This window comes from Neofelis nebulosa, chromosome 4 (genome assembly GCF_028018385.1).
Source record: "Neofelis nebulosa isolate mNeoNeb1 chromosome 4, mNeoNeb1.pri, whole genome shotgun sequence".
Classification (NCBI taxonomy): Eukaryota; Metazoa; Chordata; class Mammalia; order Carnivora; family Felidae; genus Neofelis; species Neofelis nebulosa.
In genome coordinates this window covers 58441634-58462456 of record NC_080785.1, presented here as the reverse complement: position 1 = coordinate 58462456, position 20823 = coordinate 58441634, and the positions used below count along the sequence as shown (strand labels likewise).

The following is a 20823-nucleotide window of genomic DNA, read 5'->3' as shown; positions in this document are numbered from 1 at the left end:
GACATTTGGACCATTTGTCCATTTTGGACCATTTGTCCATAGCATTTGTTTGCTATTATGTTTTATATTTAATGAATTAAAATACTCTCAAATTGAACTATCACATTTCAGCTACTATATCCAGGAAAACTGTTGTCTACAATAGATGAAGAGCTCTCTTAAACATATTTCTAACTGGAACAAAATATTTGATTACTTCAGAATAGAAGGAAGGGGGAAAAGGTGGCCTACTTATTTACTAAAATATACCAGTTTTGAAAATTAATTTGTACCCTTATTAAATACAATTTTTATGGAATATCATAAACATCTATTTTATCCCTCCTCTCTCTCAGCTTTGATGTTAACTATAATGAGGACTCTCTAGGCCTTAAACACTGACTTGAATTTTGGGTTCTCTGTGACTTAACAACTAAAATTATTAAAATGTTATATATATTAATTCTGTATAGTTTTTTAGAAATAAAAATAAAGCATGCATTCAGTTTAAAAAGTAGAAACTTTGGGGCGCCTGGGTGGCTTAGTCGGTTAAGCGGCCGACTTCGGCTCAGGTCATGATCTCATGGTCCGTGAGTTCGAGCCCCGTGTCGGGCTCTGTGCTGACGGCTCAGAGCCTGGAGCCTGTTTCGGATTCTGTGTCTCCCTCTCTCTGACCCTCCCCTGTTCATGCTCTGTCTCTCCCTGTCTCAAAAATAAATAAAAATGTTAAAAAAATTAAAAATAAATAAAAATAAAATAAAATAAAAAGTAAAAACTTTTATAATGAAAATAGCAATGCCCTGCTGTGTCTTCCTCCAGTTTGTTTTTCCAGTGCACAGAGGCAACTACTTTTAGCAGTTGTTGCTTTTTTCTGCTCTTTTACATTAATACTTTGAAATAACATAGTCATATATGAAATGTATGTATTGTTGCCTTGTGTGGGGAGATGAGGAATTTCTTCCTAATATCCATTTATATATATCCACCCATGGTGTACCCATGCCACGTGCAAATGTACAAATACACACACACATACACACATGTATATATAATGTACATGTACATTTCTTCCCACCCACCCCAATGGTTGTATCATAATATTAAATAAAATCAACTAGCGTTTACATGACTAGTCAAATGTTACTCCTGAATCAACCATGCCTCTTATTCAATGCTGCCATCTTCTTGAAGTTAATTATAAGTTTACCCCCCCCCATTTATCTGATTTTCTATGCTTAAATATTTCTGCCATGTGTTTAAAAAAAAATTTTTTTTCAACGTTTTTAATTTTATTTTTGGGACAGAGAGAGACAGAGCATGAATGGGGGAGGGGCAGAGAGAGAGGGAGACACAGAATCGGAAACAGGCTCCAGGCTCCGAGCCATCAGCCCAGAGCCTGACGCGGGGCTCGAACTCACGGACCGCGAGATCGTGACCTGGCTGAAGTCGGACGCTTAACCGACTGCGCCACCCAGGCGCCCCTCTGCCATGTGTTTATAAAGAACATTGACCAGGGACACCAGGGTCACCAGGCTCAGTCGTTTGAACCTCTGACTCCTGATTTCAGCTCAGGTCATTATCTCACGGTTCACGGGTTTAAGGCCCGCATCGGACTTTGCACCAACAGTGCAAAGCCTGTTTGGGATTCTCTCTCTCTCCCTCTCTCTGCCCCTCCCCTCACTCATGTTTGCATGGGTTTTCTCTCTCTCGCTCTCTCTCTCTCTCTCTCGCTCTCTCTCTCTCTCTCTCTCTCTCTCCGTCTCTCTCAAAGTAAATAAATTTAATTTTTTTTTAAATATGTCCAAACCTGCAACATTTCCTGGAGTTTCCAACCCATTCTACCATGAACTGGTTGCTCTCTGGTGGTACTGGTCCTGCATCTTTTCCTTTGCTGTTTTCTTGGGTGATCCCCTTTCTCTTAGATCCTTATGGCTTCTTCATTGGTTTTTCTTTTGCTTTCATTTTCTGAAGAACATTTTATGGTAGCTTATATTTACTGAGTTTTTACCTGTCTGAAAATGTCATGTTTGTCTCCTTGTTGTTAATAGATTTGTGTGGCCAAGCCAAGAGCACCAGTTGAAAATCATTGTGAATTCCAGTCTCAATCTGATGCTCTTTTCTTTATATGTGGCTTCTTCGTCTCCTTTGGAAGCTTTTTAGAATCTTCTCTTTATCTCTGTTCTAAAATTTCACATTTATATGCGTTAGTCTTCTTTTATTCATTTTGCTGGGTATTTCTGCAGAGTCTTTCAATTTGGAGACTCATTTTTTATAGTGCTTCAAAAGTTCTTCACTTTTTAGGAGCATTCCTTTATCAAAGAAAACTGTTCTTATTTTAATACACTAGGTAGCTTTATTAGAGAATATTAATTATAGTTAATCAAATTTCTGTTTTTCTGCCTGCACTTAATGCTTTTTCTTTGTTCCCTGCCCCTTTCACATTTTTTTCCTTTGTTTGATCTACTGAATGTTGGAAGCTTTCATGTTTAAGAGTGAGCATTTACTCAATGGAAGCTCATTATTTGTGTGGTGACTGTGGACTTGATGGCTTCCTGTGTGGGAAGTTTGAGTAGTTAGCAGTCCTTTGGGTGTATGTGTATTTGTGTGCTTGTGTTTAGGGACAATCCTTGCACAGCAGTGTCTTTAGATTTTTTCTCATGAGTTGTTCAGTGTCTCCAGAGAGGAATCTTCCAGGCTTCTTTTTTTTTTTTTTTTTTAATTTTTTTTTTTCAACATTTTTTATTTATTTTTGGGACAGAGAGAGACAGAGCATGAACGGGGGAGGGGCAGAGAGAGAGGGAGACACAGAATCAGAAACAGGCTCCAGGCTCCGAGCCATCAGCCCAGAGCCTGACGCGGGGCTCGAACTCACGGACCGCGAGATCGTGACCTGGCTGAAGTCGGACGCCTAACCGACTGCGCCACCCAGGCGCCCCTTCCAGGCTTCTATTTGAAGGGAATACACTTGGCTGTCAGAGCTCAGCAAGTAGATGGGCAAGTAGGCTATGCAGACACGCACTCAGTCAGCCTGCCACTTTTCAGCTCTACATGCATCTCAGGTTTTCTGCTAGGACTGGGGCCCTGTATCAGTTCAGTTTATCCAGGGAATAACTCTCTCCGCTTGTAGTCATAACAGGTGCAGTATGTGTAGAGGGTGAAAGAGACCTAGAGGGGAAGAGAAATCTCTTGGCTACTGGGGAGAGGACATGACATTTTAAATGCTTTGTAATCGGACCTAAAGCAGCCCCTCTGCTTTTGATCCTGCACCTCGCCACTCACCTTCCTTAGTGCCTGTGCTTGCAAGTACTGAATCTCGGGGATTCTGCGGCCTGAGGCAAATGGATACTTGCTCACTGTAGTTACTTCACGTGGCACTGTCTCCATTCAACACGGTGTTTATCACTGTTCATTTCACTTTTTCTCTTTAAAATTTCATTGAACTCTCTTGCTCAGTTTTGTCTCCTGTTCCATTAGCTTTTTAATTGTAGGCTTATGAATTTTAATTATTTTACTGCCATTTTATGGTATTTCTGAAAGCATGAGCAATAAATGTATTTGGTCAGACCATCACTTTTATTCAGAAGTCATATATGGCTTTTATATCATCCCAAATTATTACTGTATTCCTGTTGATGTTCTTATTATTACTGTCTGTGCCATGAGATATTTTAAGATAATAATACTGGAATACTCTCAACAAATTTCCTAAAACAGTCTACTGAAGCCCCTCATTATGGTCATAGACTTGATCCACATCTATAATTTTAATGAGGGTGTCATAAGATTAAACTTCGTGCTGGACATTTGTGATCTCTTTCACTGATGAATTCATATCTACGTACAGTCATTTCTTTGGTAATAGCTTCTCCATCCAGAACTCAGCTTTTCAGCAATCTCATTTTATTGGTAACAAATTCCAGCACAAAGGAAGTATCAGAAATGTCTTTGAAACAACCCGTTTTATATTCAGTCTGAAAATGTTTCTCTGGGGATAGTTTGTAAGGGGCTTAAGCAAAAAAGATTTACTTCTCTTTCATAACCAATTATAATAGCCTTTGAAATGTACATTCTAGATACACAGAGCTAGAAAACAAAACATAAGAAATTAAGAGGGAAGCCTACCAGCAGGCAAGAAACAATCTATGAGATGATCAACCACCATGAGGCAGACAGAACTAGAAATGGTAAACAAAGGAACTCCAATTTGTATTCCAAGCTTGTAGCAGAAAGTGTAGGCCCCCCCACCCATATCTCTCAGGGCTTGTTTATGGTCTGGCTCTTGCCAGCACAGTTCTGTCTTTGCCTGAGAGCTGTCTTTGGTGGCTCAAGCCTATATCAAATGCCTACTACAGGTGCATGACAAGTCAGAAGTGCCAGAGAATTAATGCGACCAGGAAGTATCCTACAACCAATGACTGACAGGAGTAGATGTGTAAATATCTCAGCTTCCTTACCCCTTGGTTAAGTCTAAAGAATGTGTTGTACGCTGGCAACCAAAGTTCCCCAGAGGAATGAAGCACCAGTTGTCCATCGTTGTAATTTGCTTTTTCTTGGCTGCCTTCCTTTACTGTCTCATTCCCTGCTCTGCTGTTGGTGTTTTATAGAATCCTTTCTCAAATAAACCACTAGCAGTAAAATTTTGCCTAGTTTAAGAGAACTCACACTAAGAAAGGACCATTTAGGTTTGGGGAACAATGATATATTCTTCAAAAGGATGGTGTTATATGTACAAAAGGTAATAAAATATTTAACTTTCAGGATGACCCACAGTCACTGAAGAAACATATGGTTATATCAATATATTCTGTTTAAGAACTTGAGAATTATGTGTATATTTAAGAAAGGTTTCTCATTTAAAATAGCTAATATATTACAGTTGGTGTTTGACCTTTACCTACACAGAAATTTAAACCAGCCTGAATAATTCATTTGATTAGCATTCTGATATCCAAGATATTATTGTGCTAATAAAACATATGTTTGAATTTTAAGAAAATGGGAGATAATTAACTTAATAGTGCTCAATGAAAATCCTACATAAGCCTTCATAAATTCATGAGAATGTACTGGTGAAGGTATCATTGAAGTTAATCATATAGTTACTAGTCTCTGTAGAAGCTTTCAAAGTTAAAAAAAAGTGACTTATGAAATAAATGCTGGCATGAAATATTGTGAGTATACCTGGGTACACACTTCTTCAGCTTCTCCTGGAAATTCTTTTAATAGAATATCATTATTGCTACCATATTTCCACATTCTCCTAACCCTCACTGAATTATCTGGGTCATAAGGGACAAAACATACTTTCACTCTGCTACACAAACGTCATCAACAGGAATAATTGTAAAACTAACATTTTAAGTGTAACCTGAATAAAGCCTGTCTCCATGCTTTCCCCTCCTGCTTTCTCATCTTCTAACTGAAAAAAGTGGAAGAAATTGAGGGGTGAATTTTTGGACTAGTGTAGGAGAGAGCCAACTCCCTGTGCCAGGAAAATGGAAGAAATCTGGTTGTTGTTGTTGTTGTTGTTCCTACAGGAGTGGAACTGAATAAAAAGAGGTGGAACAGGGGAGAGAAGGTATGGAAAAGTAATGAGAGGATGAAACCAAAGAACTTAAAAAATAGATGTGTCACATATTTTATTTTATAGTGTTTATGCTACACTCTTCTCCCCAACTCAACAATAAAATCAAATTACCACAGAAAGGCCACAAATGAGTGGGTTTATTTTTATAGGGATCAAAAGGATAATTTTTTTATTTATGTTAACAACAGGATCAGTGCCAGGGCATGGATAAAAGTGAAAAATGCGAGCAGAAAACAGTAATTTAGTGGAGACAGGAAGTTAAAGCCAGAAGTAGCCATAATACTGTAAGGCCCTGGGAATTCCCTTAAATGAGGAAAACCACTGGACTTTGCATATAGAGGGAAAACAAGTCCAATCCAATCTGACCTAAAAATTACATGGTGGGGGGTAGTTAAGAACCAGGGAAATGTGAATCATATCTGAGTTTTTAACCATTAGGTGCTCACAGACTTTTCAACTCTTGGAAACGCCCAAATCCTGAAATTGAGCATCTCAGTTTCAACTTTTGGGTAAAGAGGTAGACCAGCATCTTTCTTAAGGCCTCAGTTGATGGATGACACCTCCAGGCCTCCATAGGTCTCAGGCGGTACATTGTTCTTAATGACTGGAATGATCCCTGCTCTGTGCTGTGCTCTGCAAGTTATCATGGAGTTATTTTGCTGTAGGCTATTCATTTCCCTATAGCCTTGATTGTATGGGAAGAGGAGAGCTACAGTATTTTCCCCCTGACAATTCTCTGCCATTAATTTCTGTACACTTCTCTGGCATTCACCTTCTGAATTTCTTTTCTGGTCATGCATTCGCTTTCATCCTCCTGTGGGATATCACTTTCCATTTGGGCCTCTTCTTCCCAGACTTGGTGATGTTTATCTATGTTGTCTGGTATCCCCACTAATGACAGGTCCTGTCTATCAGTTTGCTAATTCTCACACAGCTCAGCCACATTTATGAAATATACACGCTAGTTCCAATATGTTGGTATGTTAAAGTAGAAAAGTGAAATATGTGAGTTGCATACTTAGAAACAGTGACAGGAATTTATTGCTTCACTTTCATTTATATGTGTTTGGGGGTAGATGAAAGAGCAGCCTGGTAAGAAGAGAGCAAGTGTTTGGGAATCAGATATTCATGGACTTGATTTTACTTCTCACCTCTTACTATTTAAGCAGTATTTAACTCCTGTGAGCCTCAATTCCTTTATAAAATCAGGATGATAATACTTGTCTCATGTTTATGCTGAGGAGTAAATGGAAAGCTCCTTTTCACAGGATAGGGTTGTTTGCAGTAGTGTAGTCATAATAACAATACTAAATTAGTGACTCCATGAATGACTCAATGAATGGAGTATAGAAAGGGGAAATAGTAATGTTACAGTGGAGAAACCTGGCAGAAACCTCCTTAACCAAGGGATCAAAGTGAACATTACCAGTGATATGCGTGGAGATCTACTGTACTTATGTGGATGTGAGGCGAAGGCATTTCACCTTTTTACGTTCCCCCAAAATTCATATCCTCAGTCTAATAATGCAAAAACATCAGACAAACTCAAACCAAGGAAAATTCTGCAGAATACTTGAGCAGTAATCTTTAAAAAGTGTGAAGGTTATGAAACACCAGGAAAGACTGGAAACCACCACATGTCAGAGAAGACCAATGAGATGCAGCCACTCCATGCAACGTGGCTCCCTGGACTGGATCTAGGAACAGTGAATAGGATGCAGAGGGGAAACTGATGAAATCCAAGCAAAATGTGTAGTTTAGCTCCTAGTATTGTATCAATGTTTTAATTTCTTAGTTTTGGCAAATGTCCTAAGGTTATGTATGATGGTAACATTAGGGGAAGTGGAGTGAAGGCTGAACTTGATATATTATCTTGACAACATTTCTGCAAATTTGAAATTATTCCAAACAAACCGTGAAAAAAAATTTTTAATATTATAAGTAAAACTTACAGTGACAAAGAACAGATTAGTGGTTGCCAGTGGTTGGGGTAAGTGGAGCATAAGGGACTTTTTGGGGTGATGGATCTGTTTCGTATCCTGATTGTGAGTATAGTCATATTATCTACACATTTGCCAAAATTCATAGACCTGTACACCAAAAGAGTCCAATTTACTACAGGCCAATATAAAAACACAAACAAACAAACAAAAAATAAATAAATAAAAGGGAAGAAAGTTAAGTGAATGAGAAGAATACAAGGTATAAGAAAAAATTGTAAAGGTAGAGCCTTGTTTCTCATATATAATGTTGTCATCATCAAATCAACAGAACCTTATTAAATATTTCTGTTCTTTTATTTAACAAATATTCATTGACTACTAATGATGTATTGGACACCTTGCTTAACTAAGGCTTGGAGGTACACAAGAACTTGGCATGTTCTCATATTGAAAAAAGTCCTCATTTCAAGACAGTCCAAAACATACTTTAAAAAATTCTTGTGAAGAATCAGGGTATATGCAGGGTGCCTGGGTGGCTCAGTTGGTCAAGTATCTGACTCTTGACTTTGGCTCAGGTCAAGATCTCACAGTTTGTGAGTTTGAGCCCAGTGTCAAACTCCACAATGATAGTGCAGAGTCTACTTGGGATCTGTCTTTCCCTTTCTCTCTGTCTCTCCCATGCTCCTGTTCTCTCTCTTTCCCTCTCAAAATAAATAGATAAATTTAAAAAAACAAAATCTTAAAAAAAAAAGAATCAAGGTATATGCATATGAGGAGTTAAATGGCATGAAATCTTTACATAGTATTTCAAGATTATGTCAGTACTGTATTAAGCAAAGTGAATTATGGTAACATAAGTTCAGAGTAGGCATTAACATCCTTGGAAGAATAGGGAATTTTCATGAATGATGAACATAGAACTCTAGGAGAGATTCTTTGTGATTTAAGACTGTTATCTTTAGGAAAAGAACATTTAACCGCACGATACTTGTTTTGTTTTGTTTTGAAATTCTTATGGACTGCATAACATAATTTTGCTCCCCTCCCCCTGCCCCTGGATTCATATGTGGAAGTCCTAACCTCCAAGGTGATTTTATTAAGAGTAATTAGGTTTAGATGAGATCATAAGGGTGGATCCTTATAAAGGGATTAGTACCCTTATAAGAAGAGACCAGAGAGCACTCCCTCTCCTTCTCCCTCCACACTGGGAGGATCAAACAAGAAAACAGCTATCTACAAATCAGGAAGAGGGCTCTTCCCACAGGGTAGCACCTTCATCTTGGACTTCTCAGTCTCCAAAACTATGAGAAACATACGTTTGTTGTTTAAGTCCCCCAGTTTGTGGTATTTTGTTACTGCTGTCCAGGCAGACTAAGACAAAAATTATATTAAAATACTCAGGATTTGTGAGCATTTAGTAAGGACTTTATAGGTATCAACTGATATGATTCTTGCAAGAACCTGGGGAGATAGATACCATTTTAGAGATAAAGAAACTGAGTCATAAAGCAGTTAAATAATTTGCCTAAGATCATACAACTAGTTGGGGCGCCTGGGTGGCTCAGTTGGTTAAGTGTTCCACTTCAGCTCATGTCATGATCTCACGGTTTGTGAGTTCGAGCCCCTTGTCGGGCTCTGTGCTGACAACTCAGAGCCTGGAGCCTGCTTTGGATTCTGTGTCTCCCTCTCTCTCTGCCCTTCCCCCATTCATGCTCTGTCTCCCTGTGTCTGTCAAAAATGAATAAATGTTAAAAAAATTTTTTAAGATCATATAGCTAGTAAGTGGCAGAGTCATGGTTTGAATCCAGGTATCTGACTCCAGAGCGCACACTCCTCCCCACTAAAATACCTGGTATCTATAGTCATGGTTGTTTCATTTTTCTAGCTGGAAATAAGCATAAAATGTTTCAAACGAAGGAAGCCTGATTTTTGTGAAAAACTGCTTTAAAATACAAGTAGTTATAACACTTTTTTTTTTTAATTCTGGAAGCAACTGGCCTTTACCGTGCCCTCCAGTTGGCACCGTGCCCCTTGCTAATGTGCATGGACCAGTACCTTTTACTTTGCTGCTTGCCAGCAGAACGTGACCCTGGCAACTTGGCATGCCAGACAAAATTCCAAATAGCGAAAGTAGCACTTAAGTTCCTGAAGAAACTCTTTGAACCATCAAGTATGCCTTGCCATGTCAATAGACATGTCGATAGACATGGCAATAGTCCTTTGACCACACGGCTCACTAGCTAATGTTTCAAAGTGTGCCTTAATTGTCCGTCTGTTTACAATGTTCTTGTAATTCTAATATATCCTTTCTTTAATTTCGTGTTTCCTATTACTGGAATTGCCTAATTTGTCTAAAATATTCCACTTTGTGTTACTCAGCAATGACCCCATTTGCTTGCAAGCATTTTGGTGACAAACATAATAATTATATGGGATTTTGTTTTGCATCATTGTTTTTGGAACAAGAACAGGAATCCTAATTTCTCTGCACAATTACTGAAAAACAGGGTGCTCTATAAATGAATTATATGTAGTTAAATGTTCAGCCTTTATAGTCAATTTAATTCTGAAAGCTTAATAATAAATTTGATACAAGCTGCTAGTGAGCAGAGACGCATATAGCAGCATATGATCACATAGAAATGTAATCCTTTTACAGTGTGCCTCTATATTGTTTGTACCAAATCTTTCTCTCTGACCTAGGCCATTTTTCTGAATTCCAAACTCCATATTAAATATAGCCACTTCAATGGAGGTTTCCCAGCCTCAGTGCTGTTGACAGTTTGGGCGGGCCAATGCTCTGTTGTAGGGGGCTGCCCTCTGCCTTACAGGATGTTTAGCAGCATCTCCAGCCTGTACCCACTAGAGACGAGTAGCACCCCTCCCCAGTTGTGATGATCCAAGAATGTCTACAGAAAATGGGCAAAGTTCTCCTGGGGACCAGTATTATCCGCTGTTGAGAACCACTAAGCTAATATTCCATAGGCTTGTGAAAGTCAACATGTGCAAAATTAAATTCATTTTCCCTTCAGATATTCTCCTCCAAAAAAAGTTAAGAATCTGTCTGAGGCAAACTTTACCTCTGTCCTTTAATAACTGTGTAACTTGATCAAGCTACTAATTTCTCCATACCTCAGTGTCTTCATCTGTAAATAAATACATTAATAAAACCACCTTCATATGACTGTTATGAGGATTAAATGAACTAATACATCTAAAATATTTAGAACATTTTCTGGCCCGTAGTACACTTAGGTTAATAAATGTTTGTAGTAACAGCTGAATACTGTTAAATGTTAGCAATATTTGTGCAATACAGGAAACTCCTAAGATTTGTCTTTCCAAAGGATGTGTGCAAACGATTTAAAAAGAGAGATATACCAGTGATAGTAAACACATGGAACAATGATAAGTATTATTAAAAATCAAGAAAATGCAAAATAGCATCATGATGTACTATTTAAGTATTAATAACTGTGTGACAAAAAGGCACTGATAAACTGTTGGGAAAACGTGTAACTATATTCTTTCTGGAAGATCTTTTGGCAGTATATATCAGAGCTTTAAAATATTTATAGCCCTTAACAGTAAATCTGGTTCTAGAAATTTATCCTAAGGGAGTAATATGCTCAAAAATTAATAAAGTAGTATGTTGATTACTCTGTTATTTGTGACAGGAAAAACCAGAAGCAACTTACAAACTGAATAATAGAAGGCTGATGAAATGAACTCATGGTGTATTTATGTCATATAATACGTAGGTATCACATTTTCAAATAATATTTATAAAACTGAGAAAATCCTCTGACTATGGTAATTCTTGGTTCAAAATGCCCCCATCACTTTCAAGATAATATTAACAATCCTTAGGTGTGTAGGAGCATATACACATAAACACTCTCCTTTTAAGATTTTTTTTAATGTTTATTTATTTTTGAAGGACAGAGAGACAGAGCATGAGCAGGGGAGGGGTAAAGAGAGAGGGGACACAGAATCTGAAGCAGGCTTCAGGCTCTGAGCTGTCAGCACAGAGCTCGAAGTGGGTCTTGAACTCACAAGTTGTGAGATCATGACCTGAGCTGAAGTCAGATGCTTAACCAACTGAACCACCCAAGTGCCCCATAAACACTCTCCTTTTAAAGCTATTTTTTGGCAAATCCTGCCTACTTATCTAAGTGTTTATTCTCCCTAGGTTTCCTTCCCAGTTTCACAACCCCCTCACTTTACGAGATTCTGATACACCATAAGTAGAGGGGCATGCATCTCCATTTGAGAACCACGTGAAAGATTTTCTGTTGGGCATGTGAATGGTGACTTTGCATGATGTACTTTGCATACAATGGCTAAGGACTTCTGCCCCAGCTCTGCTCACCTGCCCAGTTTCCTGAACAAATCTTGTTGCTTCACCCTCTGAGCATTGACCCACCAACCCCTTTTCTCAACTTGGATTGCTCTTCTTACCTTTTGGCTTTTCTCTTCTTCTCAAGACCAAGCTAAAGCATCACTTGCCCTAAGAAACTTTTCCTAAACCCAACCCGTTCAGACTCAAATGTTTTGTCTCTCTGTATTCTTGTGGCATAGCTTTCAGACCTATTTATTCATGCCTTTATCTATTTTGCTATTCATGTATTCTTCAACAAAATATACTTTGAGCCACTCCTAAATGCCAGACACTATTGTAGGTACTGACTATAGTCTCAGTGAACCAAAAAAAAAAAAAAAAAATCAAAATTTCCTGCTTTCATGGGGTCTGTACTCCAGTGGAGAAGATGGAATATAAACAAATAAACCATAAAAAATAAATGTACCTTAAGAGATGATTTTAAGCAGGACTTAGAAGAAGAAAGTACTAAGTATAAGGGAGGCAAAACTTTACTTCTACCCATTTTCACTTTTCATCTGGGATTCAAAGAGACAGATTTACAAGAGAAAAAGTTATTAATGCATACAGTATAAGGCATAAGGGAGAAGCATTTACAAAGAGTAATTCAAAGTGGTGACCTAGAACTGCAGATTATATAGTATCTTCAACAATAAATGAGGAAGGTTATTCAATAAAGAACAATAATTTTTTAGAAAAATGTTAGGAGTAGCAATAGTAGTTTTAGGCTCCCAAGGGTGGCAAACTGTAGGAAAGTAAATACATGGGAGAAAACTAAGGGAGAAAGATTTGTTTGCAGATTCCTCTTGTGCTTTCTCTGGGCTAATAAGAGTGTTTCCAGCAAAAGGACAATTTATATGCTGCCTTTATTCAGAAAAGGGGGAGGGTTGAGAGAGCTTTTCCTGCATTTGTTGCTTCTTAATTGCCTTGAGCTTAAAATAATTTTTATATCACAGAGTCATACTTGGGGATAACATATTCTGGTTTCATTCACAAGCAACAGAAATATCTGAAGGAAAAGCATTCTGGGCATGGGAATAACACATATAAAAACCCTGGGCTTGCTTAGTACATTCCAGGAACAGAAAATGGGTTTGGAGACTTGGACTGATGAGAAAAGATCAATGAGAAATGAGACTAGAAGGGCATCTAGACGTCAGATCCAGAGAATTCTGAAGGCCATAGTAAGATCTTTGGATTTTACTCTGTATGGTTTTAAGCATGGTAGTAACATTATCTTATTTATGCTTTAAAACCATCCTTGCTGCTGTATGATTGTTAGAAGTAAAAATGGAAGTGGAATAATCAGAGGCAGTCACAGTGGAAGTCAGGGCTGATGGTGGCTTGGATTTAGGTGACAGTAGTGAAGGTAGGTAGAAGTGATCACATTTGAAAGCTGTTTTGAAATAGGGTTGACAGGATTCATTAGATTTGATCTCGGATGAAGAAAAACAAAAGCCTCAAGGACAACGCTTGAGCTGTTGGGCCTGAATAATTGGGTGGGTTTTTGTGGTATTTACTGATATGGTGAACACTAGTTGAAGAGTGTGTTTAGAAATGAAAACATAGAATTGAGTTTTGACTGTGTTAGGAGTTAAATGCCAAACAAACATCAACTTGGACATGTTGAGGGAATAGTTGGACAGGAGTGGTTAGGAGAGGGATTGTCAAAGATAGGAATTTGGGCATCATCAGCATATATATTATACTTAAAATGATGGTACTGGCATGTCCACTGACATAGCTGTGAGTATAGACTGTGAAGAAATAAGGTCTGAGCTCTGAGTTCTGGGTCTCTCCACCATTAAGAGGGCAGAAAAGAGGGTCTAACAAAAAGTTTGTGGAGTGATGGTTAGTGAGTTAGAGAGAAAAACAGAAAAGTGCAGTATTAGAAGCTCAAGGAAAGGTAGTGTTTTAAGAAGGTAATTAAGAGGGTAATTATGAGTCAAATGCATTAAAAATTTATCCCTAGATTGGCATTATGAAGGTCATTGCCAAATGGCTACCTTTATCATAGAGTTTATGCTATCCCTTGGCAAAAGTGCATTTACTTAACTCTGCTTTCCATTAAAGCTGTGAATTTCAAAAGGGGATAATTTTATACTCCAAAGGACATTTGGCAATGTCTGGAGACAGTTTTGATTGTTATAACTGAAAGGAGTGTGTGCTGTTGGGATCTACTGAGTGGAAGCCAGGGATTCTGCTAAACATCTTGCAATGCACAGAGCAGCACCCCCTACAACAAAAAAGTCTCCAGCCAAAAGTGCCTAAGTTGAGAAACTCTGCAATAAACTTAGTTTCCAAATTGTGTGCTTAGGGACCTCAGGGTCGACCATTAAGAGTGCTATGAGACATTTCAGATTTTGAATGGGCACAAAGATACCTGTCACACAATACATGAAATACTAGCTCAAAGAAGTTCAGAATTTGAACATTAGATCTCTTCATTGCTTTTCATAACATCATACCTTTGCAGAACTTGGATTTTGGAAATTGCTGTGATAAAAACCAAGTACTTTATAAGAATCATTCTGGAACATGAAAATAAAGTGTTTCCAGTCTGATTCCAAGGTTTGAAAAGTTGTACAGTGCCCAAAAGATGTTAAGTTGTTAGGACATTAATAGTTACTAAGTAGTTTAGACCTGACAAGGCAGTAAACTCTATTAATAGGTATTTCTTGTGGCTCAGATGTTTGGTAAAAAAGAAAAAAAAGTTACTGAGATGCTAAGGGCACCACTGAGGAGAAAGTTGGGAAGTGTTGTGCTAGATTTAAAGTTCCCCGGGAATAGATACTATGCCTTAGTACTTTGTATCCCCAGCACTTAGCATACTCACGGTCCAAGTGTGAGGTGTGAGATGCCAAGTAAACATCCATCTGAAGATTTACAGGAAATTTAATAAATATAAAATGTTGGGTATGGGATAAATGAATAAAGGGGGTATTGTGCACTGTAATGTCAAGGTAATGATACGGTAATTAGTGAAATTCTACCTACTAGTTCACTGTATGCTAAGAGATCCCTAAATATCCCTTTATTTATATGTGGTCAAAATCATGGGGGGAAAAAAAAGCGCTTGGCTTTCTTACTCTTTGGCCTGTGAGTCTCTGGATTGCAATTTCTTGATTTTAGTACTTGCAAGTTAAGTTCCTCAGATTACATTGATTTATTTTTTACCACTACAAATTTCTATTCTCACTTATATTATGCATTTTGACACAACTGTGATCTTATTCTGTAGGAATATGTAAGAGGGAACAATTTGAATATCTCCTAAATTTTTGGATGCTTTTCTTCCTGTCCCTTTTGCCAAGCACTACATGCCCTTGCCTAGTGATTACATAGATGCTGGAAAGAGATGTTCTCCTTACATTTAGGAATTTTATTTTGTTTCAAATAAAAAAATAATCTTTTCAGTGTAAAATATGACTTAAGAGTATAAGCTTACAGAAACATTCTTGGTGTAGTAGAAGGTAGTTGACGTTTCAAAAGGAATGTAAATAGCCTTCTGCATCCCACACTCAGTGAGATATGTCTTGAGCATGGTGTTCAGCCTCTTTGACTCTGAATTTTGTCATCTGTAAACTTAGAATAGAATTGTTACCTCTCAACGTTGTTGCGAGTATTAGGCAATCTACCTGATGGCAAGCAGCCAGAACTGCACCTAACCACAAAGGAGATAATGAGTAGTCTGTAGCTTCTCTTCTTTCAACCTGACCCCTCCTGACACCTTCCTTTTCCTTTTTCTCATTCTTTTGTTTGACCTAAACAGCCTAGGATGAAGCTGATAGAAAATATTTCCATTTAAAAATAGACAAGATTTCAGTTTTGTTGGTATTCTGTGTTGTATGATGGTATTTACCCCCTTATTGGTGTGAAACAGTAGTGAATTAGAAAATGTAAACATATTCACAGGAAGGGCCCCAGTGAGAGCAGAATTGGGAGATTCACTATGTCACCAGGGGCACAGTCCAGTTTTTCCCACCACAGAGCGTTCAAAGTAAATCTTCTGCCCATTTGTGTGTTCCTTAGTCTTGCTTAATTATAGCTAGCCTGGGAGAATTGGAGATCATAGACCCCATGGATGATTATACTCCAAGGTAATCATTAAGACTCAATATATATAGTAGTACTGACTTCTATCAGCTGTTTTTATAGGGTTGCTAAAATGCAGCCTGACTGTAACATCTGGCTTACTTAACTTCCTCAGCTCGATTTACTGTATACTAACCCTGATCATCAATTCCACTGGTCACCCTCTTCCCTTCCCCTGCTCTGCTCTGCTTTGCATGGAGTTGATGCTGGCAAACCGCTGATCCTTTGGTAACTGTTTGCTTCTTGGTTTAGAGAAAGGGAAGTATTGGGTGGAGGTTCAAAGACAGATGGGAAAGCTCTTTATACCTCCCACCCCTTGTCCCACTCTGTGCCCCCTTTCTTCAGGAAGCCCTTCCCTCCATGGTCCCAGTGTATGTCATAGCTCCAAATCGGTCCAAATGACTGCATTATCTCCATGATCCCAGATCCAGTCTTGTGGCCTCGGTTTTTTTTTTACCATGAGGGTAGCACGTTGATGACCTTCTGGGTCTCTGGTTCCCTCTTGCCAGCTTCTGAGCTGTAATGTACTATATCTTCTCTTGTTCCTCCAATCCTTGAGACAGCAGCACTTGTTAAATCTCTGAGTTACCTTACTTTCCTCTATTTCTTTCATCTCTTGCAATGCTTCTTCAGTGAATTTCATCATGTTGATTTTATTCTATTGGAGTAGCTTGCGTGTGTTCTATTTCTGTGGTTGGACACTAACTGCTACTACAATGGTGATGATGATATTTCTGCAAAAGCTGATAACGAGTAGTGTGATGTGTGATTGAAAGATCAGAAGACCTAACATATAAAAGAAATTTAGGAAAAACAGAAGGGCTGGAACCTCACACATAAACACAGGTTTCACTTGCTAAAATAGACAGGTTTTAATTTTGTAACAAAGGATTCATGTTAAAAAAAACTCTTAAATTATCAAAAAGAATGTGAGATATTTGTCACATACAATAAGAGAGTAAGTTTGATTTTTCCTAAAATAGAAACTAGTGTTGAATGTTAGAAATACATTAGTTGGGAACCTATTGGTCTATGTTCTACCAAGTGAAAAAAGGACAATATTTGACCCTGAAATTTTTGTTCACTGGATATAAAAGCTGAGATGTGTGTGTGTGTGTGTGTGTGTGTGTGTGTGTGTGTGTGTGTGTGTTATGGATTTATACTAATACATGCTACATGCATCTATAGAATAAGCATACATGAATGAATGTAGCATTCATATTGGCACATATTTTTATTTAAAAATTTATTTTTGTATTTATTTTTTTCAAGGAAGCAGAGAAAGGTTAAAGAGATAACATTAACAGACATTGACAAACTAAAGGCAGAAACAACAAAAAAGGAATTTTTGCAGTCATTTCAGTATAATTATATCTGATAATGAGCTCTTGGGTTTATTGCTTTAATAAGTGTATATATGAAGAGTTTATGAGTTAAACTGTGGCTATATAAAAAAGCAAAATTCTTGCAACTGTATATATGACCGAAGGACACAGCTAGCATGTATGAGTGACTCTCAAACTCAAAAGTAAAAAAAAAAAAACCCAAATAGTCCAAATAGAAAATGAGCAAGAGACATGAAGAAACATTTCAGTAAGGAAGATACACAAACAGCATATAAGCACATGAAAAGATGTTAAATATCATTAGCCATTATGAAAATGAAACCAAAACTACAGAGACATATCAATATATGCCTGTTAGAACAGCTAGAATTAAAAATGACAATACCAAATGTTGACAAGGATACAGAGAATTTGGATCATTCATGTATTGCTAGTGGGAATGTAAATTGATGCTGCCACACTGATAAACAGTTTGGCTTTTTCCTAAAACATATAAAAATACACTTGTTGTATCACCCAGCAATTGCACTTCTTTATCCTAGAGAAATTAAAAGTTATGTTTACACAAAAAAAACCTGCAAAATTATTCATTGCAGCTTTATTTGTAATCGGTCTAAACAGTAGACATCCCCAATGTCCCTCACCAGGTTAATGTTTAAACAAACTGTGTGGTATGTCTATACCATGGAATACTACACAACAATAAAAATGGAAGGACTATTGATGCAGACAACAACCTGGATGGATCTCAAGGACATTATGCTGGGTGAAAAAAGCCAGTCCCAAAAGGTCACACACATGTATAAATTTATATCAATGTTATCTTCCTGATTTTGATATTATTCTGTAATTATATAAGATGTAACCATTGAGGAAAACTGGGTGAAGGACACACAGGGGTCCTCTCTGTTCAATTTTTTGCAGTTCTCTGTGACTTCAAAAACTTTTCAGAATAAAAAGGTTTTCTTTAAGCCATCCTTTGTGCAGTAGTATTATTTAATGGAAAAGGGTTACTTTGAAGTAAATGAGGAGAGTAGGTATTAACTTATTCTGGCCCAAATCACTGGTCTCTGTATATTGTTTTGATATTTCTTATTTTTCTCATTTAGGAATATGTCCTCACTGGTTCTGGCCTTCTGACTAGTACCTTAGTTTTTAGAAAGGCGGTATTTTCACTATATATCCATTTTATTGTGATTTAATTAATTAAAAATAGAGATCATTTCATAGCTATATCATTGCTCTTTTGGTGCTCCACTGGGTATTTTTGCTTGCTTTTTTGTTTGGTTTTGTTTGGTTTTGTTTTGTTTTACAGATTGGAAACAAAAGCAGAGCCAATGATACTAAGTGGAGCAGATAGCAGACCAGAGTAGCCAATTGCTATGCTAACCTTTTCCGTTCTTTTTGACCCAAATCCATTCCTTTCCATTCCATTCCATTCCATTCCATTCCATTCCATTCCATTCCATTCCATTCCATTCCATTCCATTCCATACCATTGTATTTTATGATTTCCCAATCCATTGTATTCCATTCATTCTATCCTGTAAATGCTGATTAAGTATCTGGTATGTGGCAGATACAAAGCAGAGAAAAATTGCTGCTCTCCTGAAGCTTATATCCTAAGAAGGGTTGTCAGAAATATAATAGATTTAACACATAAATAAATTTTATAATATAAATTAGTAGGTGTTACAGAGAAAAAACTAAGAGATGGGAGTTATGGAGTGGGGAATGGAAGGAAGGTTATAATTTCCAAACAAAATAATGTGTAGGACACTGTGTGAGGAAGTAAAGGCTTTAGCCATAAATTGATCTGAGGCAAGAGTGTTTTGGGAACTAAGATGGGAGATGCCTGGAATGTTTAAGGAGCAGCAGGGAGGCCAGTGTGACTAGAGGAGAGTCAGTGAGGGGAGACTAATAGGAGATAAGCTCAGAGGGGAGAAGAAAGGACTGATCACATGGGACTATGAGAGCCATTGCTTTTACATGGGGGAAAGGGCCAGCCATTGTAGGGTTTTCAGTAGAGGATCATGTGATCTGAGTTAGTTTTGGACCCTGGTAATCCTTTGAGAAAGACATTTGACTTTTACTATTTTGTTAGCAGTGGAGTTACAGAAGTGGTGTTATTATTGACCAAATAATATATTTGGTCACACATACACACATATATATTTTTGAAGATACATTCAGTAGGATTTTCTGATGAATTTGATGTAGAGTGAGAGAGCATAGAAGGAGGAAAAGATGGCTCCAAACATTTTGGGCCTGAAAAATTGGAAGGATAGAGTTGCCAACAACCAATATGGAGAAGACTACAGATGGAGTGGGTTTGAGGGGGAAATCAGGAGTTCATTTCTAAATATGGCAACTTTGAGATATCTTTTAGACATACAAGTAGAGGTTGCTTGTTGGCAGGTGGGTATATGAGTCTAGAGTTCAGGAGAGAAATCCAGAATGGAGATATATGTTTTGGAGTTGCCACCACATAGTGACATTTATGATGAGATTAAATGAGTTCACCAAGGAAGAGTCAGTGTAGATAGAGAAAAGGACTAGGGAGTAAGCTCTGGGAAACTCCAGAATTAAGAGGTCAACAAGGCAAAAAGCAAGGACCAAGAAAAGAGGACCAAGAAAAACCAGCAAGTTCAGTAGGAGGAAACTTGAGAGTGTAATGTCCTCGAAGCCAAGTGAAGAATGTATCAAAAGAGATCCAGTTACTAAAATAAATCTGTTACCATCAGTGCAACTGGGTGTGTTCTGATTCAGTGTTGCTGTACCTCTGGGTTTTTTTTTTTTTATTCTATTTTTATCCTGAGAAACAAGATCTTATTTTTTTTTTGTTTTGTTGAAAATGTGGCGTACTGTATTCTTAATTTTTTATTATTCAAGTTTGAAACAGAGAAGCAATTGCTTTAAGAACTAGGTTTTGTGTTAATAGTTTTTGTATGGTGATTCTGTATTTATTTGATCCTTATTTACAGTAAATGGTGGTGTGATGTCTTAATAAATTGCCCATTACACTTGTTACAGGAGCCAAACTGAAATGTATTTTATATATAATTATTTGAGGAAAAATAAACTAAGCTTATCTTTATTATAATCATGTTTGTTATTAGCATCTTTTATAAATAAAACTATTTTTTGTGCTACATTTCCTCACGTACCTGTGCATGTTACAAGATTAAGAATTTGTCTTGGAATTTTCAAACAATCCTTTGTTATAACTGTGATTAAAATATTTTATACAAGAATTTATTTCCAGTGGTGACTAATATATGGAAGTTTGTCTTATGAAATTTGTATGTTGTACTTAAGGATATCAAGATATCAAGCACTTGAAAGATTATAGGTAAAAAATAGTAATGCAGTTTTGCTATCTAGGAAAAGGCTAGGTTTTTTGGTTTTTGAAAATTTCTGTCTTTGAGCCTCCAGAATATTTTGAAATTAAGTTGCATGTATTTGTGTTGCCTTTTGCTTATATTCTACTGT

At 37.4% G+C, this 20823-nt stretch overlaps 1 protein-coding gene across 17 annotated transcripts in view; it reads left to right on the top strand.

Annotated features, from left to right (window-relative positions):
- HDAC9 (histone deacetylase 9) overlaps positions 1–20823 on the top strand; it is a 938649-nt gene that overhangs the window by 436190 nt on the left and 481636 nt on the right. The gene's annotated exons all lie outside the window — the stretch shown is intronic.